Source organism: Equus quagga, chromosome 10, assembly GCF_021613505.1.
Source record: "Equus quagga isolate Etosha38 chromosome 10, UCLA_HA_Equagga_1.0, whole genome shotgun sequence".
Taxonomy (NCBI): Eukaryota; Metazoa; Chordata; class Mammalia; order Perissodactyla; family Equidae; genus Equus; species Equus quagga.
This window is the reverse complement of record NC_060276.1, coordinates 48,559,133-48,573,900: the sequence shown is the minus strand read 5'-3', so window position 1 is coordinate 48,573,900 and position 14,768 is coordinate 48,559,133. Positions and strand designations below refer to the sequence as shown.

The following is a 14,768-nucleotide window of genomic DNA, read 5'->3' as shown; positions in this document are numbered from 1 at the left end:
CAACTCCTGCCATGATCTCTCTTTCCTCCGCTTCAGACTATATATCCAAACCTCTGCTGGATAACTTCATTTTCATAGTCTCAGGCACTTCTAATTCACGATGCCCCAACTGAACTCATTATAGCCCTACACAAATTTTTGTAGGTCTCAACTTGATGAGTTCTAGCTGGGCAGTCAATAGTTGCCTTATGTTGACTGTAAAAGAAGCCTCTAAAGTTAATTAATTTACTTTTGATTACTTCTTTGCCTGTATAATTTTTTATAAAATGAGAATTGTTATAATAATTAAAACTATACACACATACATCACATAGGGTCATGGAGAGGAACAAAAAGCTTAATATATATGTAAAGATCTTGGAACAATGCCTTATGTATAGTAAGGGCTACATATGTATAGTTATTTTCTAAATATTATTTTTAGATGATCAGATTTTTTTTTAATATATTTTTTAAAGATTTTATTTATTGCCTTTTTCTCCCAAAGCCCCCCAGTACATAGTTGTATGTTCTTCGTTGTGGCTCCTTCTAGTTGTGGCATGTGGGACACTGCCTCAGCGTGGTTTGATGAGCAGTGCCATGTCCGCACCCAGGATTCGAACCAATGAAACACTGGGCTACCTGCAGCAGAGCACGTGAACTTAACCACTTGGCCACGGGGCCAGCCACTGATCAGATATTTTTAATAGAGTGGATGACCAAGTCGTTATTTAGGAGTGCACCATTTTTGTTTCTAAGCATTTGGTATTTTTTGATATTACTAATTTTATTTTGTTTTGTTATCAAAGGATAGCCTGTGATATTTCTGCACAATTGACTTTATTCAAAATTTCTTGATAACTTGATATATTGTAAATTTTGGTATAGAAAGAGAAAAGCTTTGAAAAGAAGGTATAATCTCAATTAGTGGATGATAGAATTCAAAGCATGTCTTAATTCTATTTTAGTCATTTAAATTAATGCATTCTGTGCTATTTAATTTTTGTTTTGTGTTATCTGTTGTAGATTGATGAGTTAAACATATCATGCTACAATTTTGTTTTTCTCAATTTCTCTTTGTTTCTAGTATTTTTTAACTACTATCACTTCATATATTTTCACCTTTCTTTATCTTTTTGCTCAAAGCATGTCTCTTGTAAGCAACATATTATTGTATTTCATTTCTAATTCAGTCTGAGGTGTTTTATGATTAATCGATGAATGTAGGCCACTTACATTCCTTGTGATAATTGTTCTACTTTACTGCCAGGTTAGATCACAGTTTGTTTATTTATTTGCATATGGATATCCAATTGTGCTTGCAGGACTGAGGTCTCTGTTTTCTTATTGACTGATTGCTAGGGCAAGTCTTTGCTCCTAGAGGACACCTATACTAATTCTCATGCTTTCCATGTATCTCCTTTCTGCAACAGTGAGTTAAATTCCTCTCATTCTTTTAATCTTTCTGACATTCCCTTATGCCACATCTCTCTGACTTCAGATGAAAAAATTCTGTGTATTTAAGGGCTCATGTACTTACATTGGGTCCACGTAGATAATCAAGGATAATCTCTGTATCTTAATGTTGGTGACATTTATTATATCTGCAAATTCCCTTTTGCCATGTAATGTAACATATTAATAAATTCCTGGGATTAGGATTGTGGATAATTTGGGGGATATTCTATCTGACACAATCTACATCTGGTCCACTAAGATCCATGTCCCTCCCGAATGAAAAATATATTCACCTCATCCAAAGGTCCTTAAGTTTTTATGCCACTACACATCACTCCAAGTCCAAAAATCTCATATAAATCTCATCAGCTCAGTAATCCCAAATCTCATCATCTAAATCATGTGTGGATGAGGTTCTGGCTGTAATCCATTTAATTCAACTCTTAGAGCACAGTTCCTCTCCATCTGTGGACTTGTGAAATTAAAGAAACAAGTTCTCTGCTTCCAATATAGATATAGAAATTCCATTTCCAAAAGAAGATATTGGATAGTAAAAAAGAGTCACCAGTCCAAAACAGTTTTGAAATCCAGCCATTCATGCTCCCTTATGGTCCAATACCTGGCAATAATTTTCTGTGGCTCTCAGCTCTGCCCTCTGTACTTTAAGCTCTTCTTTCTCGACTTTTGGCTCTGCCCTCCGAGGCATCTTTCCTTTTTCATGAGAGGTAGCACATGTTTGCAGCTGAGTAGTTTTATCAGTCTGCTTACTGCCCAGTAGCATTTTGGAGGTTCAGCAACCTTCTTTCATTCTGTACTCTCTCTGTCCTTTTCAATCCAAGCTGGCAGTGTTTCTGCTGACATAAAATTTCAAGAACCATGTGGGTTTCCTGTGGATGTTACAAGGATTCAGCCATTAGACATGTCGACGAAAATAATCCATAACCAATCTATAAATGAAAATTTGGGAGAGTTTATTCTGAGCTGAAATCTGAGGACCATGGCCCAGGGCCTTTCTTCCCGAAGGAAGAAAGGGCACCAAAGAAGTGAGGTATACAGAGTGGTTATATACCCCCAAAGAGGATGTTTCACATATGATTGAAATGTCCCTCCCACAATAGTCACAAGATCGCCCTGTTGCCACAGCGCTTGATGGACACAGCAGGTAGTGGGTCTGCTATCTCAGAGGGCGTAGCAGGAGGCAAGCCTATTGTCTCCAGCTGGGTGGTCACAGGTGAGCACAGCAATCAGTTCCTAGCCTAAGGAAAGATGCTTAATCCTTAAGGAAATGCCAACGTTGGGAGGGGGAGGGAAGTTGCACCTTTATCTCAAGGGCTTTTGTTCTTGCCATAGGGAATATCTAAAGCAGATATACAATGCATGCGCAACAGCCACGGTCAGGCCCTTTTGGAAAGACAAGGTCAGGCCGAATTAGTTTTACACCAAATGGCTTCCTCATATACTCCAATATCCTATTGCTTGCCATTTTTATTTGTCAGACAGAAGTTAGGTCTATAAATTTTTCTGAGATGATTCCTTCTCTACTTTTGGCTTCTGCTGAGATGTCTAAGGGATAATACCCTTAAAATTCCAAGAGGCTCCCGAATTAGTTTGAGGAGATCTGAGTCGCAAGTTTAATCTCTTCAAAGAGCATTTTCTTTGACTGAATACTCTGACCTTTTGGCATCTGAATAGGCCGAAAATTTCCCAAATCCTTAAGACCTGGTTCCTTTTTGTTTCACTGTACTTCCCTTAATTTCTCTCTCTCTTCTTGCATTCTGCTATAAACAATAGGAAGAAACCAGACTGCACCTTTAACACTTTGCTTGGAAATCTCATCTAAATGACTAAGACTTTCATTTACAAATTTAGCTTTCTATGTAACTGCAGGACAGAATTCCACTAAACTGTCTGCCAATGTATGACAAGGGTCCCCCTTCCTCCGGTTTCTAAAAACACCTTCCTCACGTCTTTCTGAGGCTTCACCAGTATTATCCTCCAAGTCCAGATTTCATGGTGATGTAGTCTTTCTCTAAAGTGATTTACGATTTCTCTTAAATTCCCTCTCTTTTTTCTGAGCCCTCACAAACAGCATCCATAGTTCTACTGAAAGTATGTTCAAGGCAATGTGGGCTTTTTAAAAATTGTGCTCATCAAAATTCTTCCAGCCACCACCTACTACCAGATTCCAAACCTATTTAGACATTTTTTTGGTATTTGTTATATAATCACTCCACTTCTGGTACCAAAATATGCATTATTTTTCTACTGCTGCCATAAAAAATTACCACAAATTTAACATCCTAAAGCAACACTCATTTGTTATCTCACAGTTCTGTGGATCAGAAGCCCAGGCACAACATGGCTCAACTGGGTCCTCTGCTCAAGGCCTCGCAAAACCTAAATCAAGGTGTCAGCAGAGCTTCATTCCTTGTTGAAGGATCTGGGGAAGAATCTGCTTCCAAGCTTGTTTAGTTGTTGGCCGAATACATTTTCTTGCCTCTGGAGCACTAACGTCCCCAGTTCCTTGCTGACTGTCAGCTGGGCCAATATTTGCTTCTAGAAGCTGCCCACATTCCTTCTCATACTTTCCATGTGCCTCCCCCCCCCCGCAATGGCACATTGAGTCCCTCTCTGCACTTTGAATCTCTCTGACTTCTCTTTCCACTGACTCTGACTCAAGCCATGACCTTAATTACATCTGCACTGTCCCTTTTGCCATGTAACATAACATATTCACAGGTTCCTAGGATTAGTGCATGGATATTTGGGGAGGGCATTCTATCCATCTCAATATTTTAAATAAGTTAACAGGAGAGAAAATAGACTAATGTATTTACCTTCTGGTAGTTGATTTTTACATTTTGCCCAGAGGTTTTAGTTGTAATCAGTGGGAGAGATAGGCTGTAGTTGACTTATTCTATCTTGGCTGGCACCAGAAGTCCTAATTGATGCGGGGTCAGTGAGCCGAGGAGTTGAAAGAAAGATTTCTTGGACTCTCAAGATCTGGCAGTAGTGCTCTTTTATTTAGAGAATAGTGCAGAATAGCATGGGGACAGGGCCCATGGGCAGTCAGAGCTGCTGCTGCTGCCGCTTCTGCTGCCTCCGCTGGCATGGGGACAGGACCCATGGGCAGGCAGAGCTGGTGCATGGGGACAAGACCCACGGGCAGTCAGAGCTCCTGCTGCTGCCGCTTCTGCTGCCCCGCTGGCATGGGGACAGGACCCATAGGCAGGCAGAGCCGCTGCTGCTGCCCCCTGCTGGCATGGGGACAGGACCCATGGGCAGGCAGAGCCACTGCTGCTGCCCCCCGCTGGTATGGGAATAGGACCCATGGGCAGGCAGAGCTGGTGCATGGGGACAGGACCCACAGGCAGTCAGAGCTCCTGCTGCTGCCCCGAGTTGAGGGTTAGGGCTAATTTTATAAGGCATGGGTATGTAAGTCATCTCTTCACAAGACAAAGGAAAGAACATGAAAAAAAGTTAAAATGGTATCAGTGCAGGTGGGGTCTGGTCATTGGGTGATCCCATGACTTTTAGACAAGAATCAAATCGGATTAAGTAAAGGTCAGAAGCCACCACCCTAAATCAGTTACGTGAGATTGCCAGACAGCAACCAACTTAAGTTCTTGCCTCTGGCATTAAGAGTTTCTAGAGATAAGGTCATCCCCCTTCTTCCTGGCACAGAGAGGGAGGCATCTTTACAGATAGAGGTTTCCCTTGGAAATGTAAATGTTTCCCAACAAAGGGGCAAGCAAATTCCACTCCTCGGAGCCTGCCTCTCATCTGTAGTTTTAAAATTAACCAGCCTAAAAATCCTCATCATAAACCGTTTTAAAATTAAGCAGCCTAAAAATCCTCATCACTAATCTTTGATTTTTAATTAATTAATTAAAAATAAGTGTTCATTGAGTTACTTGTATGCACTTGGCATTGTGAGATACCAGGCGAAAATTATAGGATGTTGTTCCTGACCTTAGAGAACTGATAGTCTTTTCAGCGAAGAATAAAAGCTCATTAAATTCTGAGATTCAGGAAATTTGAGCTACATTCCTTTTCTGAAGAACTATTTTTCTAAAAGTTATTTGACGCTGTCCTCCCATAGCTTTAGTTCATTAATAGAAGTTCATCAGAATAAGAACAATGCAGCTCTTGAAATATCAGCATATTCAGAAATAGCTAATTTAATTTTCTGATTGAACTTAAAAGTCTGTACCAATTAGAAAAAAAATCAAAGTTATTTGAAAACTGCTGTTATAGAAACAACCTTATTTCAGCATTTCTGAAAGGTTATTTGTGAGTTTGAGGGTGAAAATTTGGGGGGAGAATGAGAGCTAAAAGGAAGAGTGCACACATTCAAAAAGGAATTTACAAATATATATTAGAGAAAAGAAGGAGGAGAGAAAGAATGAGATGGAAGAAAAGAGTGAGAAATTGAATGAACATGCGAGAAATTCTTCCAAGGCTAAGGTAGTGGCTTTAGTTGCAGAGTCAATAGTGTAAAAGAGACAGTGCTAGTTATTTGATTAACAGTTCACAGAAGGAATTAGCCATTCTATTCTCAATATTGTAAGAGAAAACTGCCACTGTTTGTAACGAGTGCTTCAGGAAGATTTCTTTGGTATTGAGTTCTTAGGTAATGATGCTCCTTGACGTGACAAAGAAATACTGGTACACTGGTGAAGAGCCCAGTTTTAGGAGATAGATGGACTAGATTTGAATTCTGCCTGCAAACCATCTGTGAATACTTGGGCAAGTTGCTTAACCTCTCTGTGCCTCAGTGCCCTGATCTGTAAAATGGGATGGTTAATAATAGTAATCTGCTTCATTAGGTTATTGTGAGGATTAAATGATTAAATGTAGAAACTTAGAATAGTACCTGCAACATAGTGAGCACTGTGCTAGTTATTATTACTGCAGCCAGCAACAATAATAAGCAGGAAGTTAAGTCTGATTATGTGTCTTTAGGGCACAGGCTGTTGCAAAAGCAGACTTATCTGGCACATAGAAGAAAACATACCACCAGCAGGACCTATCCTCCACCTCAGTCATGACATTTTGGAACTTTGCAGGTAACTTAGAAAAGACTCTTGGCAAACACAATGTTAAAATATTTTCTTGATTTCGTAGTTTCTTCAATGCCATAGGCAAGGTTCTAGTTCAAGCGCGACTGATGCTGAAAGAGAGAGAGAGACAAAAAGGAAAGACATATGTTTTTACCAAGATCCACTAGAAGGTACATTTTATGAAAGCAGGGATTTTGCTTTGCTTTGCTTTGTTTTGGTCATGGATGTATTACAAGCTCCTAGAACAGTGCCTTGTACACAGTAGATACCCACTAAATGTCTGTTGAATGAATGAATGTTATAAGCAGTTCCAAGTACCCTCCCAGTTCTACCTCTCCTCCAACATAATGCTCATCATCCATGTGACACTGGGGTAGGGAGACAGTAGCCATGAGTGAAGATAATCAATTAGCATATTTCCCCCATCATCCCAAGAAGATATGAAATCCTATCTTATTCAAAGGCTTCCCCTTGTCCTTTGATATTCCAGCTAGGCCATGACCAGACATCTAGGAGTCCCAAGCCAGCTATTGAAAGTCCTATATTTATCCATTTTTCCTAATATTTAGCCTTCTTTATAGGTGGATGTGAGTGGTGTTCTAAATTAATTGTGAATTAAAGGAAAGAAGATAAGTCATTACGCAGATGTCTGCCCATTCAAAGCAATTAGACCTTAAATTCATCACTCCCTTTATTTTTCTAACACGGTATTTTCAAACATAGGCATGGATGAGAATCCTGGAAGGCATATTAAAACACAGATTGTTGGTCTTCACTCACAGCATTTCTGATTCAGTTGTTCTGGGGTGGGGCCCAATAACTTGCATTTTTAACAAGTTTCAGGGTGGCGCTGCTGAGGCTAATTCAGAGACCACACTTTGGACATCACTGATCTAACAAAAAAATTGTGCAAACTATCTTCCAGGCACCATCTTGGGTGTTGGGGGTGCAGTGGTAAACAAAAATAAGGTATGTGCCCTCATGGAACTTATAGTATAATGTGGGAAATAGACAGAAATATATCAGTTATCAAAATTGCCATGTAGAAAATACAAGCAGGCTAAGGGGATAGAATGTGATGGGGTGCTTTTATAGGCAGGATAGTCAGGCAAGGTCTCTCTGCTGAGTGACATTTAAGCAGATACCTTAATGAATCTGAGCCAATGGGGGAGGAATGAAATTCCTTTAACCACTCTAGAATTAACATCAGTTCTCCTTTTGATTTTTAATTTTCATAAATTGGTTGCTAGCTCAAAAGGAGTTTTTCTGACAGCCCTTTAAAATCTGAGATAATTAGCAGTTGGATAAAATATTTAACATTTTATATGTTCAAAACAAAGAAAAAGTACATTTCTCCTTTGTCTTTGGGATATAAATTGTTCCCTCCTTCTCTAACAGGCGGTGATAATGGTCCTCATCGTATATAAAGGAATGGGCTCTAAAAGGGTCAGACATAACCTTCATTATAAAAGAAAACCAGGTTATTTAGGCAGATCTTTAATATTTTGAAGGACACAAAAACAGCAGGCTTTTTCACATGGCTCCTCAGCACCCTTGACAAACAGACTTTGTAATGTACTTTTCCTCTTGTTCTCAGTGTGGATCTCTTCCCCTCAGTTTTTTCTTTTTGTGCCTCAGTTTTATCCCTTCTTTGAGTCAACCTCAGTTATGGTTTCTCCGTCGCAATTCTATAATCCACTGCCTGAATTCTTCTTTCTTAAAATAAACATAGGCAAACACATGAAATTTATTAAGTATGCCATTGAAAAAAACATTTCTGTACTTCCCAAGAGGCAATGATGTAAAGTGGGCCAAGTACATAAACTTTGAGCCAGACTTGGTGGCATCCCAGTTATGCCACTCTATGGTCCTTTGCAAGTTACTTTTTCCATCTGAGCCTGTTTCTTACTTTCTGAAATGCGGGTGAAGAGCTAGAAGCCATTCTCTAAAATTGTACCTTTTTTTGTGGGTGAGAAGTTCCTTGTGTTTCCTCATCCTCACACTGTATTGTGCTTTGCTTCTGGATTTAAGCTTCTGTATGTAGGAGTAACTCACATCTATGCTAGACAATGTAAGAAGCAGGTATTCTGAAGAATTGTTTCTCCCACAGCCCTTTATTTAGATACCACCTTTTATCTTGATAACAATAGGAGACTTGGATTATCCAATCTAGGCTCTGTTCCCTGAATCTCCCCTCCGAACATGCTTCTCTTTAGACCATTTCCTCTTAGCATTAATCTATGGGCTTTTCTTCTTTTCTTGCTCTTGACAGTATTCACACACTCACACACACACATAAGCCTTTAGCTCTGTTGGACTCCAGCTTTCTCTAAGTTTGTTTTCTATATTCAGTGGCTGAGATATTTATTCTTTTGCTCATTATGCCATACAGATATAAAAAATCCTCATCTTAGCTATTTATCTGTTTCTATTTAGCTTAACAACTATTTCCTTATTTTTCTGACTGATACTTTAGAATGCAACCACCTGGAGTGTTGAAACCCATAACAAGCAGAGTTTCTTAACTATGTTCATATCAGCAGCAAATTTTGCTTCAGATGTAATCATTTGGAAGAGGAAATCAGTTCTGCTTCTTATGTAGCTATGTTAACAAAAGAAAAATATTTTAAGAGCAACAAATTATGAAACGTCCTTGTTAGAACCAATTGATAGCTGCAATTGACTGAGGCTTAGAATCATAAGTTTTCTTTCCGGCCATTTATTTCATCAGTTCCCTGAATGAATGGAAGCGACATTGTTTAACAATTTTTGAAGAAAACAAAATGATGTTCTAAATTTTCTCCTTAATTATCTAGATTTCAGGATGTTATTTGCCTGTCTTATTTGTTTTGTCTTTGTAAGAACACATTTATCTAAATTCTCTCAGCTCCAGGATTCTGTGCAGTTTGACTATCATTTGGGCAAGGAGGACACTATGCAAGAAGGAAGATTCTGCTGAAACCAGAGGAGCAGTTCTCAAGGAGAGTTCGCATAATTAGACAATGACTTTTGTTGTGTGCCAAATATGGAGACATAGGAGATATAGGAGGAGGCTAAAAAATTTGCATTCGTGCTTCCTTTAATGTCAAGCTGCTAGCACTAAGTTGGGGAGACATTATACAGACAGATAAAATGACTTTAGAGACACAAAGGGGAAGACGAATGCATCTTAAAATAACACCTGGAGAAATAGATGAATATAGAGGAAAGCAAGACCTTAGTTAAGGATGGTATTCTGGAGCCTTTAGGGGTGCCTAATGCCAGGTTTGCAGAATCCTTGGATCAGGCTCCTCTCTCTCTGAGACTGAGTTAAGGATAATATTGAAGTACTTTATGGATACTTAAAACACTAAGGCAAACATTAGAGGGAGTAGGGGAGCATGTGGAGGCAGGACTACACTTTGATAAGAAGAAAGCTGACATCTTACTGAAAGAATATCTCAACTCATGGCCTGATTAAAATTTCAGTATTAGACACTTCTTTGCAAGACATCGAAGATCCTGTTAAAATGCATGAGCCAGATAGGAGTAGAAATCGTGAATTCATTAACCAAATATTTATTGAGTACCCACTATGCAACAGGTGCTGTGCCTGGTATGGTTGGTGGAACAATGAACAGAACTGGCTCTCTGACTTCAAGAAATTTCTAGTCTGGTGGAAGAAATGGACAAGTAAACGTGCCATTACAATGCAAGTTGAGCAGTGTATAGGGGTGATGGGCTAAGTATAGGTGGCTATAGGATCACAGAGGAGGGCCACCTAACTCAAAATGGGGGCTGGGTCAAGAATGGCTTCCGAGAGGAAGTAATGTCTGAGCTGAGACAAACAGCACAGATAAGGTCAAAATAGTGAGTAGAAGGTAGCTGCATAAAGGGATTAGAGAGAGAGTAGAATTTTCAATAGAAGATTTTACTAAATAAATTCTTATTAGATGAGTAAAAGAAGTAACAGACAAATAAATGGAGAGCAACACATGAAGTAGAATGCACACACACACATGCAAACAAGTAAAAGTCATTTAATATTTTGGTTGCTTGGCATAGCATTTAAAATCAAGCACCATTTTGGCCCTAACCTTGCTTTCCAATCTCATTTTGTTTAATTCCCCCAATCCTAAACCTTCTCAATTTAGACAGTATTTTCATCAGAAAATAGAACTATTGGGTTCTAATTTTGCTTTAGTGTTTAATTTTGTTATTGTGGTTTTGTTTTAATTTCTTTGGACTTAGGTTTGTGATCTATTCCCTCTTACATGCTCAAACCTGTCAAATATTAAAGAAAAAAACAAAACCTCACATTCTGAAATAGCGGATTGAAGGTTTGAATTGTACACCTGCCAAATATTTAGATATATCACTGCAGTGTTCACAAAGGAGATGTATTGAAAATCAATGTATAGTTAGGGCTTCAGACCCATTGCATCATAAGGAGAGAGAGATTTGGAAAAATGTTTTAGCAGTATGCTCTGATGTCTGGCTAGCTCTTGTACTAGAATGAATGCCTTCAATGATTTAAATAGGACAATTATGGTGTATATGCTTAATTATTTTTTCTTTCTCAAATACTATTATAAAAACAAGACACACCTCCCAATGAGATAGCACTACGCCCAACTAGAATGGCTAAAATTAAAAAGGACAGAAATGCCAAGTTTTGGCAAGGATGTGAAGCAATTAGAACCCTCATTCATTGCTAGTCAGAATGAAAAATGGTACATTCGCTGTGATAAACACTTTGTTTCTTAAATTCTTTCTTAAATTGTTAAGCATACACCTATCATATGATCCATCCAACTCCTAAGTAATTACACAAGAAAACATATGTCTATACTGAGACCTTATGCGAATGTTCATAGCAGCATTATTTATAATAACCAAAAACTGGAAATAGCCCAGCTGCCCATCAATAGAAACGGACAGTGAATTAAAAAATTGAGTTATAGCCATACAATGTAGTACCTGTCAGCAATAATATGCAACAACATAAATGAATCTTAAAAGTATTATGCTTGGGGCTTGCTCGGTGGCACAGAGGTTAAGTGCGCACATTCCACTTCTTGGCGGCCCGGGGTTTGCCAGTTCAGATCCCTGGTGTGGACATGGCACCGCTTGCCACACCATGCTGTAGTAGGCATCCCACATATAACTTAGAGGAAGATGGCCACGGATGTTAGCTCAGGGCCAGTCTTCCTCAGCGAAAAGAGGAGGATTGGCAGTAGTTAGCTCAGGGCTAATCTTTCTCAAAAAAAAAAAGTATTATGTTAAGTAACAACATCCAGACATAAAAGACTGCACACTGCATGATTCCCTTTATATGAGATTCCAGAAAACACAAAACTAGGAACAAAAAACATGTAGCAGGAAGGCACTTGATATCTAAGAGACAAGAGAAATCAGAAGTCTGGCAAATATTTTGAGATGATAAGATAGGCTGCATCAAAGGTCACTGTCACATAATTTATATTTTTATCCAGAGGCTGTTCTAGAGGCTGTTCAATTTATTTTCCTAATGACCTAGTGACCTTTGCTGTGGCTCATAGTCATACCAACTGGCTATCTTTAAACAAAAATATCTGGTTTTGATTACAGAGGGAATTGGACATGAGTAGAGTATCGTGCACCTCTGTCTAACCTCCATCCCCCTCATCCCCTTGGGAATCACTCTGACCCGTCTATAACCACCCTCTCTCTGTATATGAAAAGGAACACATTCCCATTGCAGGAGAAGAATGAGCTTCCTCATGATTAAACATTGAATTGGATCAAAATTTTCTGATGGACACCACAATATGTATTAGCACATCACTCTCTTTCACTCTTTTCTTTAAGTGAAAATAATCATTATGCTGGCATGGAATAAAAATTGTTAGAATTTCTAATCAAACAAACAAAAACTTTGTTTCTGGTTTATTATAATCACATTGATTCTATTTATGAAAACTTTATGCTATTATTGGATTGGATTGATGCTTATCTCCTGAATTAAAAGTAAAGCTTTCTCATAATGTATTCTTCTGGGGATACCTGTCTTTAAATGACTTCAAGATGACCAAATTCACTGATGCCATGATATAAACCGATCTAAGAAATGGCAACGTGTTTTCCTGAAGTGTAAGCTCTTTCAGGGCAGGGAGTAGATCTGATCCCTCTCTGAATGCTCAGTGCCCAGTACAGTGTCTGGCAGAGTGGAAGGGAGCAAGAAATGTTTTTGAATTAACTGCTTTAACTACTTTATATGACCTTACAGAGGGACAAAGGGATAAAAAGAGATGGTGATATCTAAAAAGTGAGTTACGGCCAGAGAAGTCATTTCTAGTGAAAAACTGTCATGGAAAAGAGAACTATTCTATTTCTTAGCCAAAAAAACCCCAAAACAAAACAAAAAACAAAAAAATGGAAGGAAGACTATGCGTGGTTAATTTATTTCACCAGTACAAACTGAAGTGCACTGTTTTTCAGGAAGCTCTAGGACAAGACGTTGAAAAGGAACATGCAGGTAAAAAGCAAATTCAGGGGTCATTCAACTGTGCTGCCTTCTCAGCAGGTGGCAGGCCAAGAGAGCACTGGGGTCCAGGGCTGCTGGCAGTGACAGAAGGGGCACAAAGTACTGCTGTTTTTTTATTGTGTAGGCATGTGCTGAATGATTCACTCATGCTGTACGGACAGAGAGTGGGCTAGGAGAAAGAAAGGAAGGGGGTGTGTGTGGGTGGGTGGGTGTGGGTGTGTGTTTGCCATAAAGCCAATACCACCCACACACATTGATCTAATACAGATGTGTTATACTTTTCTCCCCTCAGAAAGGCAGTTTGGTTCCTCCTTTACCTTTCTGCCAAAGACAAACAAATAGACAAACAACAACGACAATCCCTCACCCTCATACCTACAAAATGAGTGACTGTATCTGGACTTGTGCCTTTCAGGTTGTCTTGCAAAGTGACTGCTCAAAAAGATGAGTTCTCTCTGTGAGGCTGCGGGCAAATGTGGTCTTGAATTCCTAATGAGAAAACGCTGCAGTTCTTTTTCAGGCAAAACCTGCCTCGTATGCAGAATGAGGATCAGCACCATTTCTTGTTCAAGTTTCCTATAGAAAAGCAATTGAGGGTGAGGGAAGAAGAGCAGTCAATGTAGAGGTTTTAGAAAGCAATGAACGCTTTCAGGTCCCAGAAAGCCTTAAAGCCTAGCATCTAATAGTAGTAGCTAACATTTTTGGCGTACTTATCAAGTGCCAGGCACTTTGTAAGTATTCGACATAGTTTCTTCTCATCATCATAGCTATTAGTAAGTTTCTCAATGGAGAACCAAATTTAGGTAGTTTGACTCCAGGGCTCTGAGTCTATAGGCCTGTGTGTACTGCTAGATGCATAAGCTTTGAGTTCAGACAGCTCTAGATTAAAATGCAGCCACTGTCAATTACTGGCCTTGTTACTTTAGGCAGATAACCTTACTGAGCTGCATTTCCTCCTCTGTAAAACAGTGGAAACAATAACTGGATCACAGAATTCTCATAAGGTTTAAGTGAAATAAACCTCACGCTTGGCATTGTGCACAGTGTGTAACACCTAGTAATTCCTCTATACGTGGTAACAATTATTATAAACAACTGAACGCAGTCGATTATATACTTATTACATAAATCTTTACTGAACATCTGCATAGAGAAGGATGATGAGGTTATATTGATAGGCAATGGTCAAATCAGAAAAGACCCTGTCCACTTTGCTCCCAAAGAGGAATCTTATGAATATATTTGCCTTTTTAAAAGCTAATTCTGCAGCACAGTTAATGGAGACTGACCTTTGAGGCCAAGAAAATCAGTTAGGATATTACAGAAATAGTCCAGGGGAGAAATAAAGACTTAATATAAAAAAGTAGCAGTAGGACAGAGATGAGAAAATAAAGTATTTTAACTAGGTAGTGTTGAAATGACCTGAGGGTTGTTTGGATATGTGGGTAAGGGAGATGGAACTGACAAGGATGTCACCCAGATTTCAGGCGTGGACAGACTGTGGAATAATTGTTTTCACTGAGTGAAATAGGGAACACAGAAAGGGGAGTAGGTTTGTAAAGGAATAGCTTTACTTGGGTAAAGATGAAAGTTATATTTTGGATATGTTGAAATCGAGTTATCTGTGGGACATCTGGAAAAAGATGTCCGGTGGACAATTTAAAATATAGGTTGCTGCTCTGACAAAAAAACAGACCTCTAGAAATAGATTTGAGATTTGTCAGCACACAGGTTGAAATATGAAATATTAGATGTAATTGGGA

General features: G+C 38.9%; 1 long non-coding RNA gene across 1 annotated transcript; it reads right to left on the bottom strand.

Moving 5' to 3' along the window:
* Positions 1–560: 560 nt before the first annotated feature.
* On the bottom strand, positions 561–13,571 carry LOC124246152 (uncharacterized). Its single transcript, XR_006890400.1, has 3 exons — positions 13,381–13,571; positions 6,455–6,610; positions 561–2,324 (listed from the first exon to the last, which is right to left on the bottom strand). It is a non-coding gene; the product is annotated as an uncharacterized LOC124246152 (long non-coding RNA).
* Positions 13,572–14,768: the final 1,197 nt, after the last annotated feature.